At 38.6% G+C, this 21,750-nt stretch overlaps 1 protein-coding gene across 3 annotated transcripts in view; it reads left to right on the top strand.

Annotated features, from left to right (window-relative positions):
- The window catches only part of RNF43 (ring finger protein 43), a 54,770-nt gene that overhangs the window by 12,610 nt on the left and 20,410 nt on the right, over positions 1-21,750 (top strand). The window contains exon 2 of one of the 3 annotated variants that reach the window (XM_077164917.1): positions 5,505-5,643. The exons of 1 other annotated variant lie outside the window; for it this stretch is intronic. The gene's annotated coding sequence lies outside the window, so the exon portion shown is untranslated. Of the gene's footprint in view, positions 1-5,504; positions 5,644-13,639; positions 13,678-21,750 lie in introns of all 3 variants that reach the window. One more of the 3 variants, XM_077164918.1, reaches the window with a different exon arrangement.

Raw genomic sequence — 21,750 nt, 5'->3', positions numbered from 1 at the left:
AATAGAATCAAAAGTCAAGTTCTTTATGACTGCACCTGCCTTATAAGTGCTGCTAGAATATCTGATTTTCTCCTATAGCCAAATTCCACCCAGAAACCATGGTACTTGGTACCCATACACCCCAAAATGTGGATGTCACAATTTCAGAAGTACTAGTACTAGTTCTCCCCTTGATTTCTAGGGTAGTCTTTTCCCAGGCCATTCAATGATTATTTTACAATTTATCTAATGCAGGAGATATAACTTTCTGGTTCGCCTGGTTTTCATGATTTTTGTGAAGGTCCATTAATGATGATGAATAATTTGGTAATTTATTATTTGAAAAACACTTCTCATGGTTCCTTGTGCAATTATGAGTCTGATGAGCATGAAGATGAGTATTACCTGCCCTAGGAGATCAGGAACATATCTCTGAAATCAGACCACCAAGAAATGTTTCCAGGAGTGAGAAGCTACAGTTCTTTCTTTTTTTTTTCCCTTTCCCAGAGATGTAGGTTACCCTACAGGCTACTAGTTGAATACTTTCTGATTAGGCAGTTGTTTGAGAGACTATCTTCCTGGATGAGGACTTTTTCCGTTTTGGATTATCAGAGTTTTTCTTGGGTTCCCTCAGGGTAGTTACTTTATTATCCTCCAGCTTTGAATTTAACTAGAAGCCTGCTGGCCTAAGAATATAATTTCTATCTCCAATCAAATAATTGAAGATAATATAACCATCAAATGCTGCTCTTTTACATATCCACATATAATGATACCATATAAAGAATAAAAAATAAAGAATAAAAGAATTCTAAAATAAGTGGTAATATTCTACAGCAAAATAAGCTCTCACTAGACTTGTATTTTAATCTCAGCTCTGATTTTTCTTAGCTTTAGGACCTTAAGGAAAATTGCTTGTCCTCTTTGAACACATATCCTCATGAGTAAAATAGTAATGACCTGAAATGAAATTCTCTATTAGCATATTTTTGAAAATTACAAATTATTATTACTAATTAGATTGAACTTCTCCTTATTCACCTAATTTCTGTAAGAAATATTATTAGATGTGAGAATTATTGATTTAACCTATTTGAAGTCAGTTTGGCTTTAGCCAAAAGTAACTAAGCATGGCTATTTGTATTTTTTTTATGCGGCTAAAGCAACAATGCTTTAATGCCAAAATTTGTCGGCCAAAGTGTTATCAATTGTTACCATAGTGGTGGCATAGAGAATGACTACCAATATCTGAACTCTGGAGTGGGAACCTACATCCTATGACTGCCTTGCTCATGCCATAATAAATCACTTGCCCTCCCTGGACCTTGGTATATGTGGTTGTTCTACTGTAGTAAACTCAGTAGCTTCCTCCCGTGTGGATTCACTGACACGAAGCAGAGCTTTCTCTGTTTTTATTTCTCAAAGTTTGAGGGATCCTAGAACCACATTCTATTTCACTCTTGTATCACCTCTTTTTTTGAGATTTTGTAGTATTTTAAGTACTGTTACCCTTAACTAATTGCTCAGAAGGCTGAAGCTTCAGCTTCCTGTATAGCTAATTGCTCAGAAGGCTGAAGCTTCAGCTTCCTGTATAGCTTTGCAGCTCTGTTTCTAAGGGCTGGAGGAGAGGAGTTCAGGATTGTGCAGGAGACAAACATACCCAGTTCATTTCATTTTGTACTGTGCTGGTCCTAACACGTAATTCTTTGAAGCTCAGCAGATAAGATTCTGTAGTGACTCCCAGTTTCCCATCTGAGAAGTATTAGACCAAAGTAAGAATAAAGCAAACTATAATAAGAGCAGAGCTGAGTCATAACACATATGAAATATTTGAGGCCGAGAAACCACCATCAGGTAAAGGCCATCCTTTGAGCCATCTTAGAGGCTAATAATATTCTGCAGTATGGAAAATCTACATTCAGTGTTTTGTAATTTAACCAATTTAAAGTCTCTCCCCAAAATAAGTGAATAATGGGATAGGAGTAATTATGCATTTCCTCATCTTTTCTACTTACTTGTTTCCTGTTATGATTAAACACACATAGCTTATAACTCTTTTAGAAACAAACTCAATTACCATTATTATCTTTTCAACACTTGTATGGTATTGTAACCCATTTCAAAAACCAATGCAACACAGTGAAACTGGAGACAAGTGGAGGGGGTGGGGCCGAATATTTTCCCTTTTATTGATTTTAGGAAGTATTCTTCCTTTCTGAAGATTCTTAGGAAAACTGTTTTCTTCCCAAGGCCTAATAAAGATTATTGAGAGAAGTCTTCAAAACATTTGAAGTTCTTTGAAATAAAGGCATAGATAAACACTCAGTATCACTGTTATTATCATTAAAAAGGAAAGCCCAGCATGTGATGTTTTGGGTCACTTCCAGCGGCCCTGTCTGATGTTCATGGTTCCTTTTTTGACCTTTAGCTCTTAATATCTTTATACATTTATTGAGGCTGTTGGACAAAGTCTTGAGATCCTAAGCAATAGGGTGTTAAGAATAAATGACTGGTAGCCTCCATTTCTATGGAGTGGGCTTTGTGAGAATGTGCTTCAAATAAATAGTTCAGGTTTTTGTCTGTAGATATCTTGCTGTTCAATTGGTAAACTCAGCGGAAAGAAGGCCAATTTAGTATCTGATCATTTGAGTTTTTATTCCCAATTCTATTCCTTGCTTTGGAGCCAGAGTTTTATAGGAAAATTTTCATAAATAGAAAACACCAAGTTAACTGAAATTTTTTCCTGTACTTCTGAGCTAGGTATAATTTAAAGGAAAGAAGCAGATAAAGGATTTAAAAAACAAATAATGTAAGAATTTCCGTAAATTATGCGAGAAGTTCATTCCACCCTATCTCCTCTACTTCAGCATGTAAATTATTTCGTACTAAAAAATGGCCATAATAATATCCTGGTAGTGTTGTAAGATACCAAAAAAAAAAGGCTAAATTATGTTTGATATAATGTATGTAGGCAGGAAAGTACACCAGTCCATTTTAGAAAGGGTTTCAACAACATAGGTTGGATTTAAAAAAAGACTTCCTGGTACTTGGAAAACTAAATAAATCAGAAACTTTTAATATGTGCTTTCGGCATTCAAGGACCTATCTAATCAGTTTATCTTATTCCCTTATTGACAGCTATATTTGAGAATTAGGTAGAATTATCCCCTAAATACTTTTTTAGTAGTAGTCTTTGACTGCTTTTGACTTTGTGGGGTTAGTATATTGTTCTGTTAAAAAAAGGGGGGGGAGACATTCTTCATAATCTTAATTGATGAATTGTTTATATGTTTTAGATTTTTTTTTCTTTTTTTGGCATGTACAGGTTCCGGGAATCAAACCCAGGTCTCCAGCATGACAGTCGAAAATTCTAGAACTAAGCTACCGTTGCACTATCTATGTTTTAGATTTTAAATGGTTATCCAACAGTAGAATTTGCTTACATGCACATACACACACACATTTCCCTCTGGTTTTTAAGTTTTGTTTTTTTCAAAAAACACCCTAATTTCTTTATCCCTTCTTAGCTACACTTTCACCAAATAAAGGCAAAGAGGAAAAAAACTTGAATCTTTCCATCAGAACAAAGGAAACTCAAGTTCTATAGGAAATTGAAGATGAGGATGCCAATCATTGATAGAAAATTATTTTAAATTAATGTCATATTTAACTTTATACAAAAGCAATCACCCTGAAATTACTATGATAGTATGGTGTATGTACATAAGGGATTGAAAGTGAATGTTTATATTATATAAATACTATTATATTATATACACACACACATTTATTTTCAGTGTTTTAGGAAGGCTACTTACTTCCTCTAGACATACCTCAGACCAGTCATTAAAATAGTTGCCTTTGGAGATTGGGGAGCCAAATTATTATATGAAATATTACCTATTATCCATTGCAAAATGGATTATCTTAGGACAGCCCTCCCTCTGTATTCTTCCCTCAAGCCCCCTCTTCCATTCATAATTTTGGTTCATTTCGTTTAACAGGAAACAATTGACTCTAACCTCTTCACAAACTAGCTTCTTTTCCCCCTGATTAGCCTTGTCTCAAATTAAACATGTTGGATCTGAGTTTTCTTTCCTGATAAATTCTTGCTCTTCTCTCCTCAGTTGTGTTGCCTCTCTCTCACCTTAAGAATTTTAACCTACATAATGGTCCTTCTGTTTCTTGTCCCTTGTTTTCATTTTTGGGTCATTAAAAAATTTGTGTCAAATCAAATGTTTCTTCTCACTATGAAAATTTGATATCTCTTTTATATCCTCCATATTAATGTTTGTCCTATTTAGGTTGAGATTTTGATGATCAGGCCTGTTCCCTTCCATGCTATGTACTGTATCAGCTTCACTATCTGCATTCAATAACTATTATAAAATAACCATCATTTTGTTGAATAAGTTGGTGTTACTGCTGTTGTTCATATGGAGACAGTTTTTTGCAGATTGCATTAACAGACACCAGCATGCCAGGTTACATTGCTGACCGCTGTCTTCCCATCAGAAAAAGATTTCTTTTTTCCTCCCTATCAAATGAAAGCTTGAATTTTAGAAAAAAAATCACAAAATATAGAAAATAAAAGAGAAAAACTGAAATCAACATCTGTGGTTTTTTATGAACTTAATGTTAAGGCAGCTTCCTTGAGGATTTTATTGTAATGTGTTGATGAAATGTTTATAGTCATCCACTTGCACAGTTTGTTTAGAAAGTAGTTTCTAAGCTGCCAACCCTGTATCATCTAGAAAACTTTTAGCTAGAGAAACCACATTCTTTTCTTTTTCTCAAGCTGCAGAACCAGTCAAATCTTTTTTCTTTTTTTTTCCGGTTTTTAACATGTGATCCTCAAGGCATGGAACTATATATCAACTTTCTCCTAAAAGAATATTTTTCAGATTTTTGTATTTTATAATTTTCTGATTTCATTACCATGATAGATTTACTTGTCAGAGAACTATGACTCTCCCTAGGAGTTCACGAGTATACAATAATAAACTGTCCCTTATGAAGGAGGAGGAATGTCTTAGTTACTGCTATGGCAGGATGTTTGGATGCATCCTTCCATGGATCCAGACCCTAATCAGAAATGATTAGTTGTGTGTATGCTTAAAGTTAGGGGACTTACCTCACATTATATTGCCTTTTCCATAATTTTGAATACATAGGAAATGCTATGATTGACCATTTGGCTATCTTAAAGCCATTGTTTTATATTTTTTTCCCCAAAAGAATTTGAAGTCCTGTTTAATATTTACTAGTTTTGCTAGGTTATGAAGGCAGAAAGAAGCTGCAGTGGTAACTCATGAAGAAGGAAAACAGGGTTTCTTATCTATTTTCCATATATTGTCAATCTGCAAAGCAAACTTATTGGAAAACTGATAAGGAACTTTGTTTTCCTCTTGATATACTTGCCCGGACAACACCATGCCCCACTTTGGAGAACCCTGTTGTAGAGTTTCGGCTCTCTAGATAAGGCAGAATATCTGTAAAATGGCTGAACCATTGTGCCTCCATAGGTTTTCACAACCCTGAAGGTGAGAGGAGTTGGGAGAATGAAAGGGGGCTGTTTTTTCCCCCCGAGAGTCTTAAAGTTCAAAGACACAGCTGGTGTTTCAGTGGAGTCCGTGCATCTGGAGCGGCCCAGTTAATAGAGAGGTAACTATTGCACTGTGCTCTCCTTGCTGTTGTTAGCCGCTGAAGGGTTCATCTAGGTGGCCCTTGACTTGCCCTGTGAAACATCCCCTCAAGTCCTTCTATCCTTTTGTTGGCCTGCTTTGAACTTCCCGTGTATTAATCTCTCTTACAAAGTAAGGGTTGTGAGCAGCGGATAGTAAGTGCTCCAGGTGTCCTCTCACCCGCACTGTGTGAGGAGAGCTGATGAACTGTCTTGTTTCTGCATATCTCAGAACTGCAGTGATATCACACGCTGAGCTCCTGCTCACTCAATTTCTCATTTCCCTAATAACTTTCTAAATTATTTCTCTCCACTTATATAATATCCAGGGCGTAACTATTTTCATTCTGTCTGAATCAAATCACTTGATAGCCACCTATATGGCCAGATATATGTTCCCTTCTTCTTTGAGGCTATTTTTATAGAAGAGTACAGGGCCAGGTTCTAACTGGAATTTCTTTGTGAAATTCACCATCAGCTAATAGGGTTTCCTTTTGTAGTTTTACCTCTCAAACTTAACATTGCCTCTTTCATTATTCTCTCTCCAATTTCAGCCCAACCAAGATTCCTGTTTATATTCTAAAATTCAAACTGAATTCTCATCTTTTCCCAGGAGAGAAGAGTATCACAGAAGATAGGTATCTAGGGATTGTTGGGAGTGTTTCTCTGAAGCAACCCAACCATATTCAATATGTTTCTACTACGGGCATTGTGCAAGTAAATGCACACGGGTTGTGGTCTGTTGTAGAGAACATAAAGCATTACAATGAATCTCAAAATCAAATGAGTCAGTTCCCTGACTTACACTGTAATAAAAATAGTAATGTCGAGTTCATCCTCTCCAAGGTAGGGAACATAAAGAGCAGTCTTTTAACATGAGGGCTCATTCCCCACAACTCAGGGTGGGTCACCAGCTGCTCCATAATAGCTATGTTACCTGCAAGTTAGGACAGGAGAATTAAGAAAAACCATACCCAATTGAAGCTGCAAAGGAAATTTAAGAAAACACAATGTGATAATGATAATTTTATTCATATATGGATAAAACAGAATGAATTGCACCCACTCTCCTCAAATTTTCTTGTGAGAGCATTTTGTGATAAGTTACATGATGTCTGTTCCCTCAATATCAGGCCATGTATGAAATAAAGATTCCATATAAGCCTTCCTTAGATTTTGAAAGACAGGTAATACTGAATTGAGAGAGTTGTTGTGTTGATAGTAGTAGGTTTTGGAGTGAGTGTGCAACTATCTTACATAGTGATTTTTTAGATTTATAAGTCTTAGTTGGAGGGGCTGCCATTTATTTCACTTTTGTATGTATTCATAGGCCAATAGATACTTAGTTTAAAAATAGTAAAACGTCTATCTTCCTTTGGAATCCAAAAGTTAACATCTAATTAAATAATAGACTCAATGTCCCCAGAAGTGCTCTTTAATATTTGCTGCTCCCAGAAAGCCTTTTGGGCATTATTGGTAATCATTCCTGTTATGTCTCATGGTTAATAGTATGTACTTGTGTAAAAAACATTTTTATAACTTTCGGGTAGATATCTTTCACACTCTTGGAACTCACCCCAATAAAGCAGTACCATCTTAGCTCCCCTTAACTTTGTTTACTTTTTTTTAACTTTCATTTTTGATGTCTCTTATTCTATCCTCATCCTGAGTTGATCTTTTTGAACTTGTACATTGCCCTGGGGAAAAAATATATATACTTTCCTTCCTCCTTTGTCTGTGGTAAATAATAGTAATAATAATAATAATAATAATAATAATGTCCATTCTCCCAGACCTACTGTCTTAGGGGCTGCTCTATTATGTGGTGGTTTCATGTGGTGGTTTCCATTTCATCTCAAAGATGTGCTTCTACTCTCATCATCCTCTACCTGGCAGCTGCAGAGAGTCTTACCTGTACCTCCTAAACTGCTTGGAAAGGAATCTGGTTCTCCTGGCCCCAGTGCTAACCTTGACTCTTCCCCCAGTCCTGAGCAGTCCTGGAAACTCAGCCCCCCTCCCCCAGCACCTAATTCATGGCTAATATGCTGACTTTCTTGCTCTTGCCTCAGGAAAGAGAGAACACATTCTGAACACTCCTCCTTTTGTGTCGGCATCTCTGTGAGGTGCTTTGGAAGGACTCCAGCCAGGCATGGAAGGGTTCTTTGATAATATCTGATGGGTGGGTAAGAATTTCAGGCACCTGGCCAAGATACACATTGCCTGTAATCGTTAACTCAGTCTGTAAACAGTTCAAACAGCACTGAGAGGCCGTCGGTTATTACATTAGAAGAAGCCTTTCATCTCTTGTTCAGAAGCCAGGCGTCCAGCGTTGGCCCCCACTGTGGCGACTGGAGCCATGGCCCTCTGTGTACAGCTACTAAGGCCCAAGACCTGCAGGGACCTACAATGCAGCCTGCCCTGAATGATCGACTTTCAAACTCTCAGCATTAGGACAATAATTAAATCATTAATTTCCTTTTGTTCTGCAGCTGGCTGGAAGGAAAAAAAGAAAGAAAAATCCAACCAGGAATAAGCAGTGGGAAAAGAATTATCATCTAGAATTGGTTATTTCCTTTTTCAGCACAACTTACCTACCCACATCTGTGCTCTAAAAGCTTCACAACCTTACTCTCACCCTTTCTTTTTTTTTTTTTTTTAACTGTGTGTTATAACATATATACAAAGCAAAGAAAGAGAAAAAGCAATTTTCAAAGTATTCTTCAACACACAGTAACAGAACAGATCACAGTTGCCCTTTCATTTTGCTCCTTTACTCCATATTGCTTCTTTTTAAATCTGCCCATAGTGTCTCCATAGAGTACATGGAGCATAACAGCTAGATAAACAGTTACTCAATATTATTAGAAACTAAGTGCAAGGCACAATGCTGGGTCCAGGAGAGGGCCCAATGGAGTATAAACATTCTTGCCTTCAGGAAGCTTACTAACTAAAGACCTTAGATAATAATAGATATTTATTAGAGAAAACTCCTACCAGGAGAGTTTATAATAATGCCAATGCCAAATAAGATATACAGTGAGTTTCTGCAGGAGTTCAGAAGAGGACTGCAGTGTGGACAGGGTGATCAGGGATGAAAAATATTTTTCAGTAATTTTTTAAAAATTAACTTCTTTCATATATTTCGCATCCATTTTCTTTTGCATTTTTTGCTAAATTGTTAATTTTTCTATACACATATTGAGTGTCCCAGACACTTAGTAAATGAATTTTTCTGGTGAGTTAGAATTGTGCAGGATGGAGTTACGAGACCTGCCTTCCCATTGACTTTCTGGTATAAAAGACGGAGCAGGAGAACCAAGAACAACTTATTCTAAGCATCTTAAAAGCAGAAGACCTTTTTCTGATGACTATTTCTAAAGATGTTCAGATTAGTTTTAAGGCTACTGTTGCTGAAGCAGTTTGTCCCAGATAGCACAGGAGTAGAATTTAGATTAGGCCATAGGTTTTAAATAAGCAAGTGAAATAAAATCCTATACTCACCACGATTCAATTGAGCATCAGAAATCTCCGGTTTTGGCCCTTACACCAGAATCCCAAATGTAGAGCAGCTAAGAATCTTTTCCTTTACAATATATTACCATTTTTCCTACTTTCTCCAGCTGAAGGAAAGTGGTAGAGCCATGAGACAGTCTTCCAGACCAAATAAAGAAACCAGCAAAAGGATTGCCTTCTATAATTAACTTTACTGGGCCCTTGTAATTAATTTACTAGTTTGGAAAGCTCTGATCACATGCTTATTTTCTTTGTGTTGTTTTCCATTTTGCTCAGCTTTCTGGGTCACCTTTACATTCCCTTTACATATCTTAGATTTGGGGTTTGCCTCTTTCTCACCATCCAGATTTTCTTTGCTGATTTTTTTCAATGTAACTTTGGCTGAGCAGGAATAATAGAAGGTATAGCTTGAGGATGTGCAACCTTACATTCCATCATGTGCTCTGCTTATTTACCAAGCTGCTGCACTTCAGTGTGTATTATTTCTTTTACCTAATACTTCCCACTAGTCCTTGGGAAAAGCAATTGAATCTTTAAAAAAAAAATCCTTTAGAAGAACACAAGGCAGTAAAGCAAACAAAATCAAGTTTCTTTACCATTTGCCCAGCATTGTTATTTGTTCATGGTAAACAGCAGAGTGGTTATTTGAAAGCATGGGTTAGATCATAGTCATTCAGTAGAATTGTAAAAATACAGAATTTATAAAGTATTTATACAAGGAAGCTCTGAGGTAAGCTATCTGATCCACCCAAACTGCCCCAATTAATTTTGTAGAGATATAATGGAGGAAGCTACTGCACCTCTATCTGAACACAGAGTCTGTCTTTTGGAAAATGATCAGTCTTGAATTTTGATCTTCACTTCTAGTTGCTTTCCTTGCCTAGAATGGTTTTGGTCCCTCTAGACGAGTTGTTCTCAAACTTTAGCATGTATCAGAATTAGACTAAGAGGCCTTCTTAAAACACCAATTGCTGGGCTGTTCTCCCAGAATTTCTAATTCAATTCGTCTGGGGTGAGGCCTGAAAATTTGCATTTTTAGCAAGTTTCCAAGTAATATTGATGCTGCTGATCTGGGGACCACATTTTGAGAACCACTGTTCTAGGTTACTACCTGTTACTGCCAAAATGATTTTAACAGATGTTAACCATCTTCACATGGCTGGTACATCCGACCTGAGTTGAAGTGACTGTTGCCTTAATGTCTGAAACTGAACACTTGACTATGGGAGATTTTGTCCTGCTTGCAGAGATTCAATGTAATACAAAGATCAAGGCCATTTAGCTGGTATCCTGGAGGCTACATCTGGCCTACAGGCACCAGGGAAATGGCTTACTGGTGCTTCCAAAAAGCACATAGCCAGGTGGAAGATAGCTTTTAGAAAAGCTATTAGCTAAGCTACAGAACTAATAATATGACATAGGGAGAATAAAACCAATGCTCTTGATTAGTTTCTATGATACCCTCAAAGAGAAGATTTCAAGGTTGCCTTGTCTTTAGGGATCCCCATTTTTCTTCATTCCACTTCCCTGAGCTACAGAACCTCTTAGGTTCTACATTAAATTACTTTAGAAGCCAAGTTATGTGTTTCACTGTGGTGTGGCAGGTTATGCAGCATCATCCTTCCTGGATTTATTTTAGTGGAATCAGCCAAGGGCACAATAAACCACAAACTCCACTTTTAATAGATTTCATTTATGTAGCCAATTTAATCTTTTCTAAGTGTTCTCATGTAGTATATTTATTTAAAATACATCAATATCTGAAGATATAAATACTTCTATGCAGAATCTCCAGCCCTTTTTACTCAAACTGCCTGTAGGATTTAAATGTTCATCTCTAATTCAGCATTTTCAGAATTCTGAAAATTGAATTAAATTTCCTCTGTTCAAAACTAACTTCTTTTTCAATTTTCCCCTTTTGGTTAATACAGCATCTTTTCCCCAGTTCTCCAAGTCTGGAACTTTTAACACCTCCCATTCCTACATTCCTATTATCCAATCTGTTAGCAAGTACTTTCAATGCTCCCTTCATAATTTCTATGATTCAGCCCTTCTCCTTTTAACTGTTACCGCCAGAGTTCAAACTCATCAGGTCACAGCTAGATTACTGGAAGAGCCTCTAACTGGTTTTCCTACCAACAGTTTTCCCTTCAGTCCACTATAGTACACCGCTACTAAATTGTTCTGCTTAAAACATTGTTTAATCATGAGACTCCACTAACTCAAAAATTTAGAGTCATTACCTTTTTATGTATGAAAGTAAGATCTAACTCCTATCTTGACATTCAGTGGTCTTCATAATTTGATCCAACCTTGCTACCCAAACAGATCTATTTTTCAGTCAGACGAGTCTTACTGTCTCCTGACCCACACATGTGCTGCAATCCATTTCTCCTTCTTGTACTTTGAAGACTTGACAGAAACTGATCAAGAACCCTACTTTTACTCTGAACTTTCCCTTGGTTTTTCTCAGTGCTTTTTCTAGAAAGTTCCAAAAATCCATTTGATAAATGCCTATGGATCAGATCCAACCTTCTTTGCATATGTGGTTATTTTTCTCCTCTCCAAATCTGTCCTCTTTAAGGACTAGGTTAAGATCTATCTCCTCCACAAAGACCACAGGAATGGTTGATTATACCACACAATATGGCACTTGAAATATACCACCATCTAGTTTATGTGTATGTTATTTTCCCCAAAATACCATAACTCCTAAGCAGGACTAAATATAATTTAGAGAAGAAGAAAAGTGCTTATTTTAAATACTTGCCAACTAAAAAGCCACATTTCAGGTCCATTCTGATATGCCTATTGGGAAAATTTCCTTCCATATGTGCCCATCCAACATCCTACTCGATATTCACATCACGTGGCTCCCTATATCTTGACAAGGCAAATTTGGGAACCACTGATCTTCCCTATTACAAAGGATTTGGGAAGAAATTGTAATAGCTGTTATTCTAGAGAGAAAGATGGCTCTAAAAACAGGCCTGATGATACCCAGTCTAAGAGTCAGTTTACTGACAGATTGCAACTCCACTAGTTTGGTATTTTGTCTGGAAAGGGGTTTTAGTCACTGAAGCATTTCTGGTAGGTGTTGGCTTAGCAATAAGATAAGCTTCTACTTCTGAGGTAAGCATACTTTTGGGAGACCAAAAGTTCAAGCTTTTATTATTAATGCACATATTTATTGATTTCTATTATTCCCATTAAAGCAAAAACAAGGCCTAGTGACTGGGTGGTTACTCCTGCATCATAAGCACTCATTTATAGGCATCTGTACAGAGGTACCCACCCGAACAAACACTAAGAAGAAAAAAAGGAAAGTGCCAGGGACCTAAGCATAGTCACTTTGTCAACAGCAGTATCAGATAAGGTGGTTTTTATGAAGGGTAGTGTGTGGTGGGGAGAAGAATCGATGCACCTGTGACTGGTGATTCAGAAACTTGGTGCCACATTATATGGCACCATGAAGCTACCTGATGTTCCAGTCACTCCATAGTGGCTGATGTCATATAATTACCTATTCGTCAACTGGGTCAAGAGGAAATGCATTAGATGAATGCTAGAGTAAGGTATGGTTACCTTTTAACTGAGCCACATTCAGAATCTATGAAACTAAATGGTTTTTTGATCCCCTTTCTACACCAGTGAAGCCATTGTCATTGTCAACCTAACAGTGGTTAATTTTTATAGGCATCATACATTTTTGCTTATCCATTGCTGAAGTAAATATATTCACATCTAAATGTATTCAAATGAGTACCCAAGACTTGCATAAGTTGCCACATTATATCACAAAGAGAAATAGGGTCTAGATGATTTCTGTTGGCTGAACTGGGATTGAACTTAATCCTAGACTGATTCAGCTTCTGTATTAAAGTTGTTTGAAATTCTGATATCCCTCCAGAGAGTGTTTCTAAATAGCACTCAGTGTAAAGTATGAATCACAAGCAAATAGACTCTTGGGAGACCAAAAGTTCACGCTTTCATTATTAATGCACATATTTATTGATTCCTATTATGTTAGGACATTGTGCTATGTGAGATATAAAGAAACCCCTGCCCTCAATTTAAGAATATAAAGGAGAATGTAAAAAGTGCCCCGAAAATAGATGCAAGCAAGGTATTTGAGGCATTCAGTTGAAGAAGAGGTTCTTTATAAAAGAGGTAGCATGCAAACTTGCCCTTGAAGGATAGGTAGGATTTTAATAAATCACAGGATAGGAGTAATAGGCATTCCAAGGGATTGTGAGAGAATAATGAGTAATACAGTATGGTTTCGACAAGCAGTGTAGTACATTTTGGAGAGAAGAAGAAGATAAAGCTGAAAAGTCAGAGAAAGAGGAGAAAGAAACTAATACTTGAGCACCTACTGTGTACAGAAACTGGTACTTTATGTTTCTTCATTTACTCTCAAGAATCTTGGATGGTTGTTGATATCCACATTTTTTTACCCATAAGGTACCCAAGACTCAGAAAGTTTGGATCACCCACAGCTGGTAAGTGATAGAGTTGAAATATGAAAGCAAGTTGTCTGATTCCACAGCCTTTACTGGATAGGCTAAGGAATTTTAATCTAATCAGAAAACAGTAGAGAGTCATTGATGATATTTTTTTTTTTTTTTTTTTTTAAAGGAAAGACAGAGAGAAGGAAGGAAGGAAGGAAGGAAGAAAGGGAAACATCTTTAAACATTTTCTTGTTTTATTGTATTCTGTTTCTCCGTTTTTGTTACATGGGCTGGGGCCGGGAATCGAACCGAGGTCCTCCGGCATAGCAGGCAAGCACTTTGCCCGCTGAGCCACCGCGGCCCGCCCCATTGATGATATTTTAACAAGACAGTGTTGTAAGTGCTGTGTTTAGCAAGATGGATCTTGCAGTGATATATAGAGAGTTTGATTGGGAAGTGACTGGAGCCTAGAAGTCTTTTTTTTTTGCATGGGCAGGCACCAGGAATCGAACCCGGGTCTCCAGCATGGCAGGCAAGAACTCTGCCACTGCGCCACCCTCGCCTGCCCTAGAAGCCTATTTTAATAGCTCAGATTCCAGAGACTTAGAAGAGATATATTTTCAAAGATTAGCTTAAATTATTGGATATAAGAGGAGGAATCATAAAGACCCAGATTCCCAACCTGAGTTGCTGGAAAAATGGTGGTGTCAATATCAAAAATGGGTAAGTTAAGAAGGGTTATTGGGTTAAGGTGGAGTGCAAGAAAAAGGTGATCATGTAAGTTTGATATATTTGAGTTTGAGGTGCCAGTAGGAATAATGTCTAACAGGCATTTTGAAGTGTAGGACAGTTTGACCTTGGAGACAAATTTGGGAATCATCACATTGAAGATTTTGGAGTAAATAAGAACCCCAAAAGAGAGATAATAGAGATCAGAGAGCATATCCTAATAAACACATAGATTGAAACAAGAGGGAGGAATGGTCAGATAAGTGAAAGAACTAGAAAAGAAGTGGAATAGCATTATGTCATGAAAAGCAAGTGATGAGAGTATCCAGAAAGAGCATTCAACAGGTCAATAATAATTTGAAATGTTTGTCTTGCTTTAACATTGATCCCTTTTCTTTGGAAGCAGTTGGCATTAAGTTTAGGCTTATCCTTGTTTCTCTCTGCTTTCATGCTGTTAGGGAGGAAATTGAGCAATCAAGAAAATTGTTTGCCTGTTAAAGGTTGTGTTTGGTGGTCACATTTTTAATTTAAGCTAGTGAAAGCTCTCAATTTTACTGCCAATAAAATAGAATTTTGAAGACTTGCCCTAAATATTTTGGATTTAGTTCCCAAGAAGGGTTTTGTAATGTTGGTGCTGCTTTTACTCTGTGCCTCTTGTGCCTCTTCCTGTGGTTCTTCAAATCTCCATTAGATTTAGTACATGCCCAGAATTCAGGATTCCTGGTCACAAGCCCAATGTTCATTGTTTTGACTTTTCAAGCCTTAGTTACCTAATATGTGAAATGGGTGGTGCTAATAAAGGGAGAATAAAATAGCTAGTGAGGGATTATAAAGCACTTTGCTAATATAAAAATGCAACATCAAAGCTGAATAATAGTCTTAATTTAGGGTTAAGCGTTCCATTAACAGAGTAAAAATTAAAAGGACAAAGGCTAGTATTGCTCTGGACCTTGATAACAGTGTACAAATCAAAAGTGCTGCTATTGATCCTCATTGCCCTATGAACTCTCAACCCAGGAATTTGGCTCCTCTCCCTAACTCTCTAAGTACTTCCCTTACCCACTCAGTCTGGTAATGGCACCTCCCCAAATCTGACAAATGCAAACAGGAACTTCTATTCATCAGAGCCAGTTTGATAAAGGGGAAGATTCCTCTTCCATTTATCAGCACTTTGATTATCTCTTCCTATCTGTGCTTAGCAAGGAAACTAAAGAAGTTTGAGCAATTAGGAAGTTAACAAAGAGCTCATAGTTGACAAAGAGCAAGTCAGGGGATGTTTGGAATATTTGAATATATAAACGAAAGGTGGCCTATCCTCAGGAGCAGGAACTAGATAGGAGAGCAGTTTAAGATGTTGGAAAAAGGAGACCAAAGAAAAGATGATGGGAGCAAATGTTTATAGTTCTTCATCTGAAGTCTTTAAAACTTAGGCTTCTGACACAGCTGCTTGGAATTTATAAATCCAAATTTATGTATTGTGACCTGTGAATTTGCATCCTCCTGTGTGTTGTTTGACAGATGTGCTTAAGATCCTTGTGTGTGTGTATGTGCATGCACGATTACTGATCTGCAATCAGATTTTAGTCTCCTTGAGAACAGGAACCATCCTCTCTACCTCCCCTGTGTCCTACCCTCACCCCTGCCCCACCCTGCTCCTTCTTTTTTTTCCTATTCTCTTTCCCCAGAGGACAATAAAAGAGTGACTGGTCATTGGTTATTAAGAAAGAAGGTTTTCCTGGAAAAGATGAGTTTTGATCAGGGTTATGGAGGAGATTTAGGTGTGATGGTAAAAAGGAAGGAAGAGAACATTCCCTTCCTAAGAGGTCAAAATACTATAGAACTAACTTTACAACTTAAGCTTATAGGAAGCATAATGAAGATTTCTGAAGAAAAAGCAAAAATCTGAAAAGAATCATATATTGATCAAATAATAAAGCAACCACAAAACTGATTTTATCTCACATCTGTTCATTAAAAAAGATTATTCAACATGCATTTTTCTTAACATCTACTGTGTGCCTGGCATTATGGTAAATGATGAATAAGACCTAGTCTGACTTCAAGGAGCTCAGAATCTATTTTGCAGGAAGGAGGAAAAGACTAATATTTTGTTGAACTTGTGCTAAGAAGCAAGAATTCTGGTGGGGGAAAGGGGTAAGAGGATGGGTCATAGTGGAACACTGTTACAAGTAACGGTAAGAGGTAAGTGCTATTTAAGAATATTGAGTAGATGGCGTTAGGGGAATATATGGGGCAAAGGTTTAATTCTGGGGAATGAGGGCTAATTAGAGGATTAGCGAAGGCCCCAGTTCAGACCGAGCTGGGAGTAGAGGACAAGAAGAGGTAGAGAGCGGTAGGGCTGAAGATCTTGGGTCTTTGGCTGACAGGGAATAAGAAAGGTACCACTTTTGTTCTCTGTAGAACAAAGGAGAAAGGGAAGGGTTTGTGGGAAGAGAAAGAAAAAATAATTTATCGGAGAATGAAACTACTTTCTCATCTTATACATTTTCTGTAAAAGACTTCCTAAGAGCCAAGGAAAGTGTTTTCTGGTTTCATTCTCTTTAGTGCCTAGAGTTTTGTCATAAGGGGCCAAGTAAGTATCTTTCTCTTCTTCTTTGGAGCTCAAGAAATTACTGTATTTCATTCTGTTAGAAATTACTATAGTATTTTGAGGATGAAATACCAAATGGCACCAATGCCAGGATGTTCAGGCACCATCCATAGAGGCTCAGTGAAATGTTGAGCCCAAAATGATGATCCTCCCAGCCTCTCAAAACACTCTCTCTTACTTTTTCTTTTATGCCTTGCCTAGAAAACAACACCATGGGTGGGAATAAAAATCTACTCTCCTGTTGCATCCAGGCAGCTGCCAGCAGTCTGTTTGTCTTGTTCTTCTCTGGCAAATCATTAAACAGTCCCCTCAAAGCAGGCCTCTTCCCCAGAGCCACTCTATGAACAGGGATTCAGAGCTGTGGTCAAAGTGCTGTCAGCAGCCAGGCTGGAACACTTGGGCCATCTCCAAAATAAGCCTGTGCTCACTGTTGCCTTTTCTGAACAGAAGCTGGATCTCAACCCTCCAATGACTTGTGAGGAGGAGCTGGGCACCTGAGCTGGCTGGTGGCTTGAAAACTTTTCTCCTTTCTTGCTGATATAATTTCTAAGTACAACTCCCCTCTACTCTTTCCTTATTGAAGCTCAGACCCATCCTCCATTTCTCCACTTTCCAATACAAATGCAATATTGTGTATTACTGCTCGGGAGCGGGGTCTGGGATAAGCCAAGCAAAACAGCTTCACCCCAACCCTGCTCACGGTGTGAAAGACTTAGTTGAGCTGGTCTATTTGGATTCAGTATACCCTCAAAGGACTGAAAGCACCTGGGCAGGCTACCCTTGAAGACAGCAGTAGGAGGCAGAGTTTGCAGGGCAACTTGAAACCCCTACAGTCTGTGAGCAGGAGACTAGGCCTGAAAGACGTAGACCACATGTGAAATAACCAGGCTAATGAAACATTCACACTCGTGCATTAAAATCCCCAAATTTAGCAATACTTAAGTAGCGCTGCTGGTAGTCTGGATGGGCCTCGGGCATATTTAAATAAGTAATCTGGCTTCCTCAAGTTTCATTTCTCTGGACTTTTTTCACGAGGGCTGTTTGGCTTTAGTCTTTTACCCTTTAAGCATTAAAATCTTAACCTAAACAGTTACTTAACCGAAAAACAACAACAACAACAACACTACCTTCTTCCAGCAGGTTTCCAAATTCCTATCATCTCTGACATGGGTTTGACTGGAAAAGAATGCAAAATCATAAAGCAGACTATGTTAAGGCTGTTTGCAAACAGCACATAGGTTAAATGTGAGGGTTCAGTTAACTATCTCATGTGGTACAAGTTAAGGCCATGCCTCAGAAGGGCCCTTGCCAAACCTCCTCAGACTCCTATCCTGGAAATATGGGACATAGGTTTAACCCTAGTGATACTGGTAACTACATCGAAACTGTGGCTTTCCTACAGAGAGCTCTTGGAGCAAGACCTTGCTAAATGAGGGTCCTTGAGGGGCATTTCCTATAGTGTAGAGATCAGGGAAGGTGGGAAGATCTCCCTGGGGCATTGATCACCAGTTATATGGCAGAACACAACTGACCTTTCAGAACCTCTTTGTACCCTTCTTCGAGGTTTAAGCCTTGAGTTCCTCACCTGGTGGAGGGATGGAGTCCAAACCACATAATCAGAATGTCTTCTGAAGTCTTAAGCTTCGTGGGCCTCTGAATGTAGTGTCCTACTTCCTAGCATTCCTTCCAAAGAGCTCTGATATAACTAAAATGATATTTGATGGAGTCCCACTCTTTTCCTCCTAACCACATGAGTAGCTTCCTAATGCCCCTTTAACTGGAGGTCATTCTGGATGGAGTTGGGACAGAACCTGATTCTGTATGGGAATATAATAGTACAAAAACTCTGTCTAGTTACTGCCAAATGAGCTTTATTCTCTGTTATCAATTATTTCAAAAAAGCAACTCAGCTATTCTTCCTCTCACCTTCTTTTCTTCCTGCTTATGACTCTGAATTTCCCAGACAAAGATGTCAAGCAGAGTGTGGGGTCAGGCAAACCCTGCTGTGGGGGCTATTTTAGGATAAAGAAATTCAGTTATTACATCATAGAGGTTGGCACAGCAGAGAATGAAGACTTTAATGTGAGTTGAAGGAAATGATAGTCTGGCCGAATGACCATTATTAGAGTCTGAGCTTCTTCAACCTCTGATTTCAGAACACCTTTCTCATCCTAAACATGGACTATTCACTGGCAAAGCATCTCTAAGCAGCCTCTAGGTTTGGCTGCCTTTGTTGTAGCTAGAAGAAGAGATAAGTAGTCAGTCTGGGAGAATAAGGAAACTGAGGCTGATGTGCAGAAAGAGTACATACCCCAGAGAGAGAAGGAGCAGACAGACCCTGCTTCTGTCTTATTGCTAGGGATAATTCAACTTTGGAAATTCTAGAAATGTGCGTCTTGAAGCTTTCCACCACAACCTCATGTACTGTGTTATGCCATATATAATGCCTCTGCAATGTATATACCTGGAGGCAGCGTGGTAGAGTACACAGTGCTGGGATTGGATTTAGGAGGCCAGGATTTTTGTCTCAACCCCCTTTAACCATGGGCAGTCAATAACTTGAGTTAACTTTCTTCATTTGTATAAAGCAAGTTTCAAAGTTCACTTGCAGGTATGAACCAGGCTCAGCTGTTAGCACCTCACATCTCTTGTTTTAGAAACTGTATGGCAACTGGATTCAAATCCAGTTTTGTTCATTCTCTCACCAAATACTAAGGACTTACTATATGCAAAGCCCTAGACTCGACTTTTCATGAGCTTAATTTTTCCTTTCAAACTTTGTCACCCTGATTCCTATAGGATTCTGGCACATCATTTAAGTTCTACTCTTCTTAACTCTCTTGAACCTGTTATCTGAGTCTCTCCCTCCCCCTACCCTGCTCCAGGAAGATTTTCTAGACAAGAAATACTGGAGGCTTCTGTCATCCTCTGCTAGACCATTCCCAACAGATGGCCTAAGGTTATGCTTCTCTCTCTCCACCAACTTCATTTTCTTTTATACCTTAAAAATTATACAGCTAAACAGGAATACATTTTCCTTTTTAAAAAATTCTTAACAAAACTGATAAGGGGATAATCCTCTTGCCAATTCCCCAGCCTCCCAACTTAATTAACTGTGAAATTCAGCCATCCCAAAGGAATAACAACAGTCAAGGTCAAGGTGAGAATTAGGCCTAGGCGTTTCCAAATCCCAGCCTAGACATAATCCCATTAGGATCTAAAGTCTAACTTTTAGTTAGGGAAAGGTGATCAAATTGGACCTTAGTGGAGCTTATTCATCTGGGAACTGGAAGCAGCAACTTCAGGCCAATCTGTTTTTTCCTTAACCGTCTAGTTACAGGAGTTTTACTTTTTGATGCTGGTGTGTCTTGCTACCTGAGATAAAAGTCAAGTAGTTCTAAGTTCAAGTAATGAAGGTTGCATAGAAGAGGATGGTTATAAAATCTCAGAAGAGGAAATAGGGAAAAGGGCGCCTTTGATGCCTGGCCAATGTTCCTGATTACAAAAGCAAAATTGTAGTAGGCAGTAAAGTTACCTGTCCAAGGCCTGGGTGAAGGTCTGTATGTGGAATCAGAGAACTAAGAGGTTAGTGCAGCAGAGGTGGGGGAGGAGAGTGACTGGAAATAGGAGACAATAAATAATTGCCTGCAAAAGTGTAGCACACGCCCCAAAAGGAGGAGATACTGTGGATAAAGTAAGACCAGCATTAAATTTGGGGCTCAATTGAGCCCTGGAATGCACTTTGTGAGGAGGTAATGAGATCACATGGCCTCCTTCATGGGAAGGAGGCAGTCTGAGAACTGGAAGAGCTTGTTCAGTGGGGTTTGGATTGCTGAGCACACCAGGGAAGGTAGTGTGGATAGTGAGCTGCCCCAGACCGTGCCCTGTCGAAAGCTGGTATTCACAGGCACTGTCGATGATCACCAATGGAGGAAGGAGTCAGGAATAAGAAGGAATTTTATTATTACAGATGCAGTAATGAAAACGGTAACCATTTAACTGACACTTAATGGGCTCTGTGCTAGGCACCTATACCCATTATCTCCAATCTTCACCATAATCAGGAGGCATTTTTGTCTACATTCCAATAGTGAAGAATGTGAGGCTCTGAAAGATTAAGTGGCTTGCCCAGGTTCACACAAATTAGAAGTGAAGGAGTCAGAATTTCAGCCTAGGTCTTGAGAAGGAGGGAGTGGGAATCAGAAGAAGCTACAGGAAGGAGGTCAGAGAGAAAAACAGACTAAAGAATATGAAATATACACCACCAAGGGACAGTCAGCATGTCTTTACATAGGGGTGTGAAAAGTGCTCCTGCAAAGCTGAATTCTGAGTCAGAACCAGAGCAAGCTCTTTTTAATCTGCTTTGGAGTCTCCCAACCCCTAGCCTTTCAGGTAGACACAGACCACCAGTCCTTACCCACCAAACTTCCATGAGCTGTGCCCAGCCCAGGTGCACTGGGCTCTCACCCTCCCTGAGTCCTGCAAGCCCATTCTGCCAGTTCCACTTCCCACTCGGTTCTTCTTGGCCTTCTCCTAGGTTCACAGGTGGCCGGTGGAAATCACGTTCGCATCTTCATGCATTTAGATCTGCTTTTCTTCAGGAGCCTTCTTCCTGGCTAGAAATTCCCTAGAGAAGGGGAGCAATAACAGGCTCTATATTTCACCCTAAAGGAAACTAGCATTGCCTTGCTGAATACTGAACAAAGTCCTAGTTTGAATGGCCGTTCCCTTTCCTTTTATACAAGAATCATTTAAAGACTCTCATTATAAAAGAGACAAACCAG

Source organism: Tamandua tetradactyla, chromosome 6 (genome assembly GCF_023851605.1).
Source record: "Tamandua tetradactyla isolate mTamTet1 chromosome 6, mTamTet1.pri, whole genome shotgun sequence".
In the NCBI taxonomy this organism is placed as follows: Eukaryota; Metazoa; Chordata; class Mammalia; order Pilosa; family Myrmecophagidae; genus Tamandua; species Tamandua tetradactyla.
The sequence above is the reverse complement of the archived record's forward strand: the minus strand, read 5'-3'. Positions and strand labels throughout refer to the sequence as shown.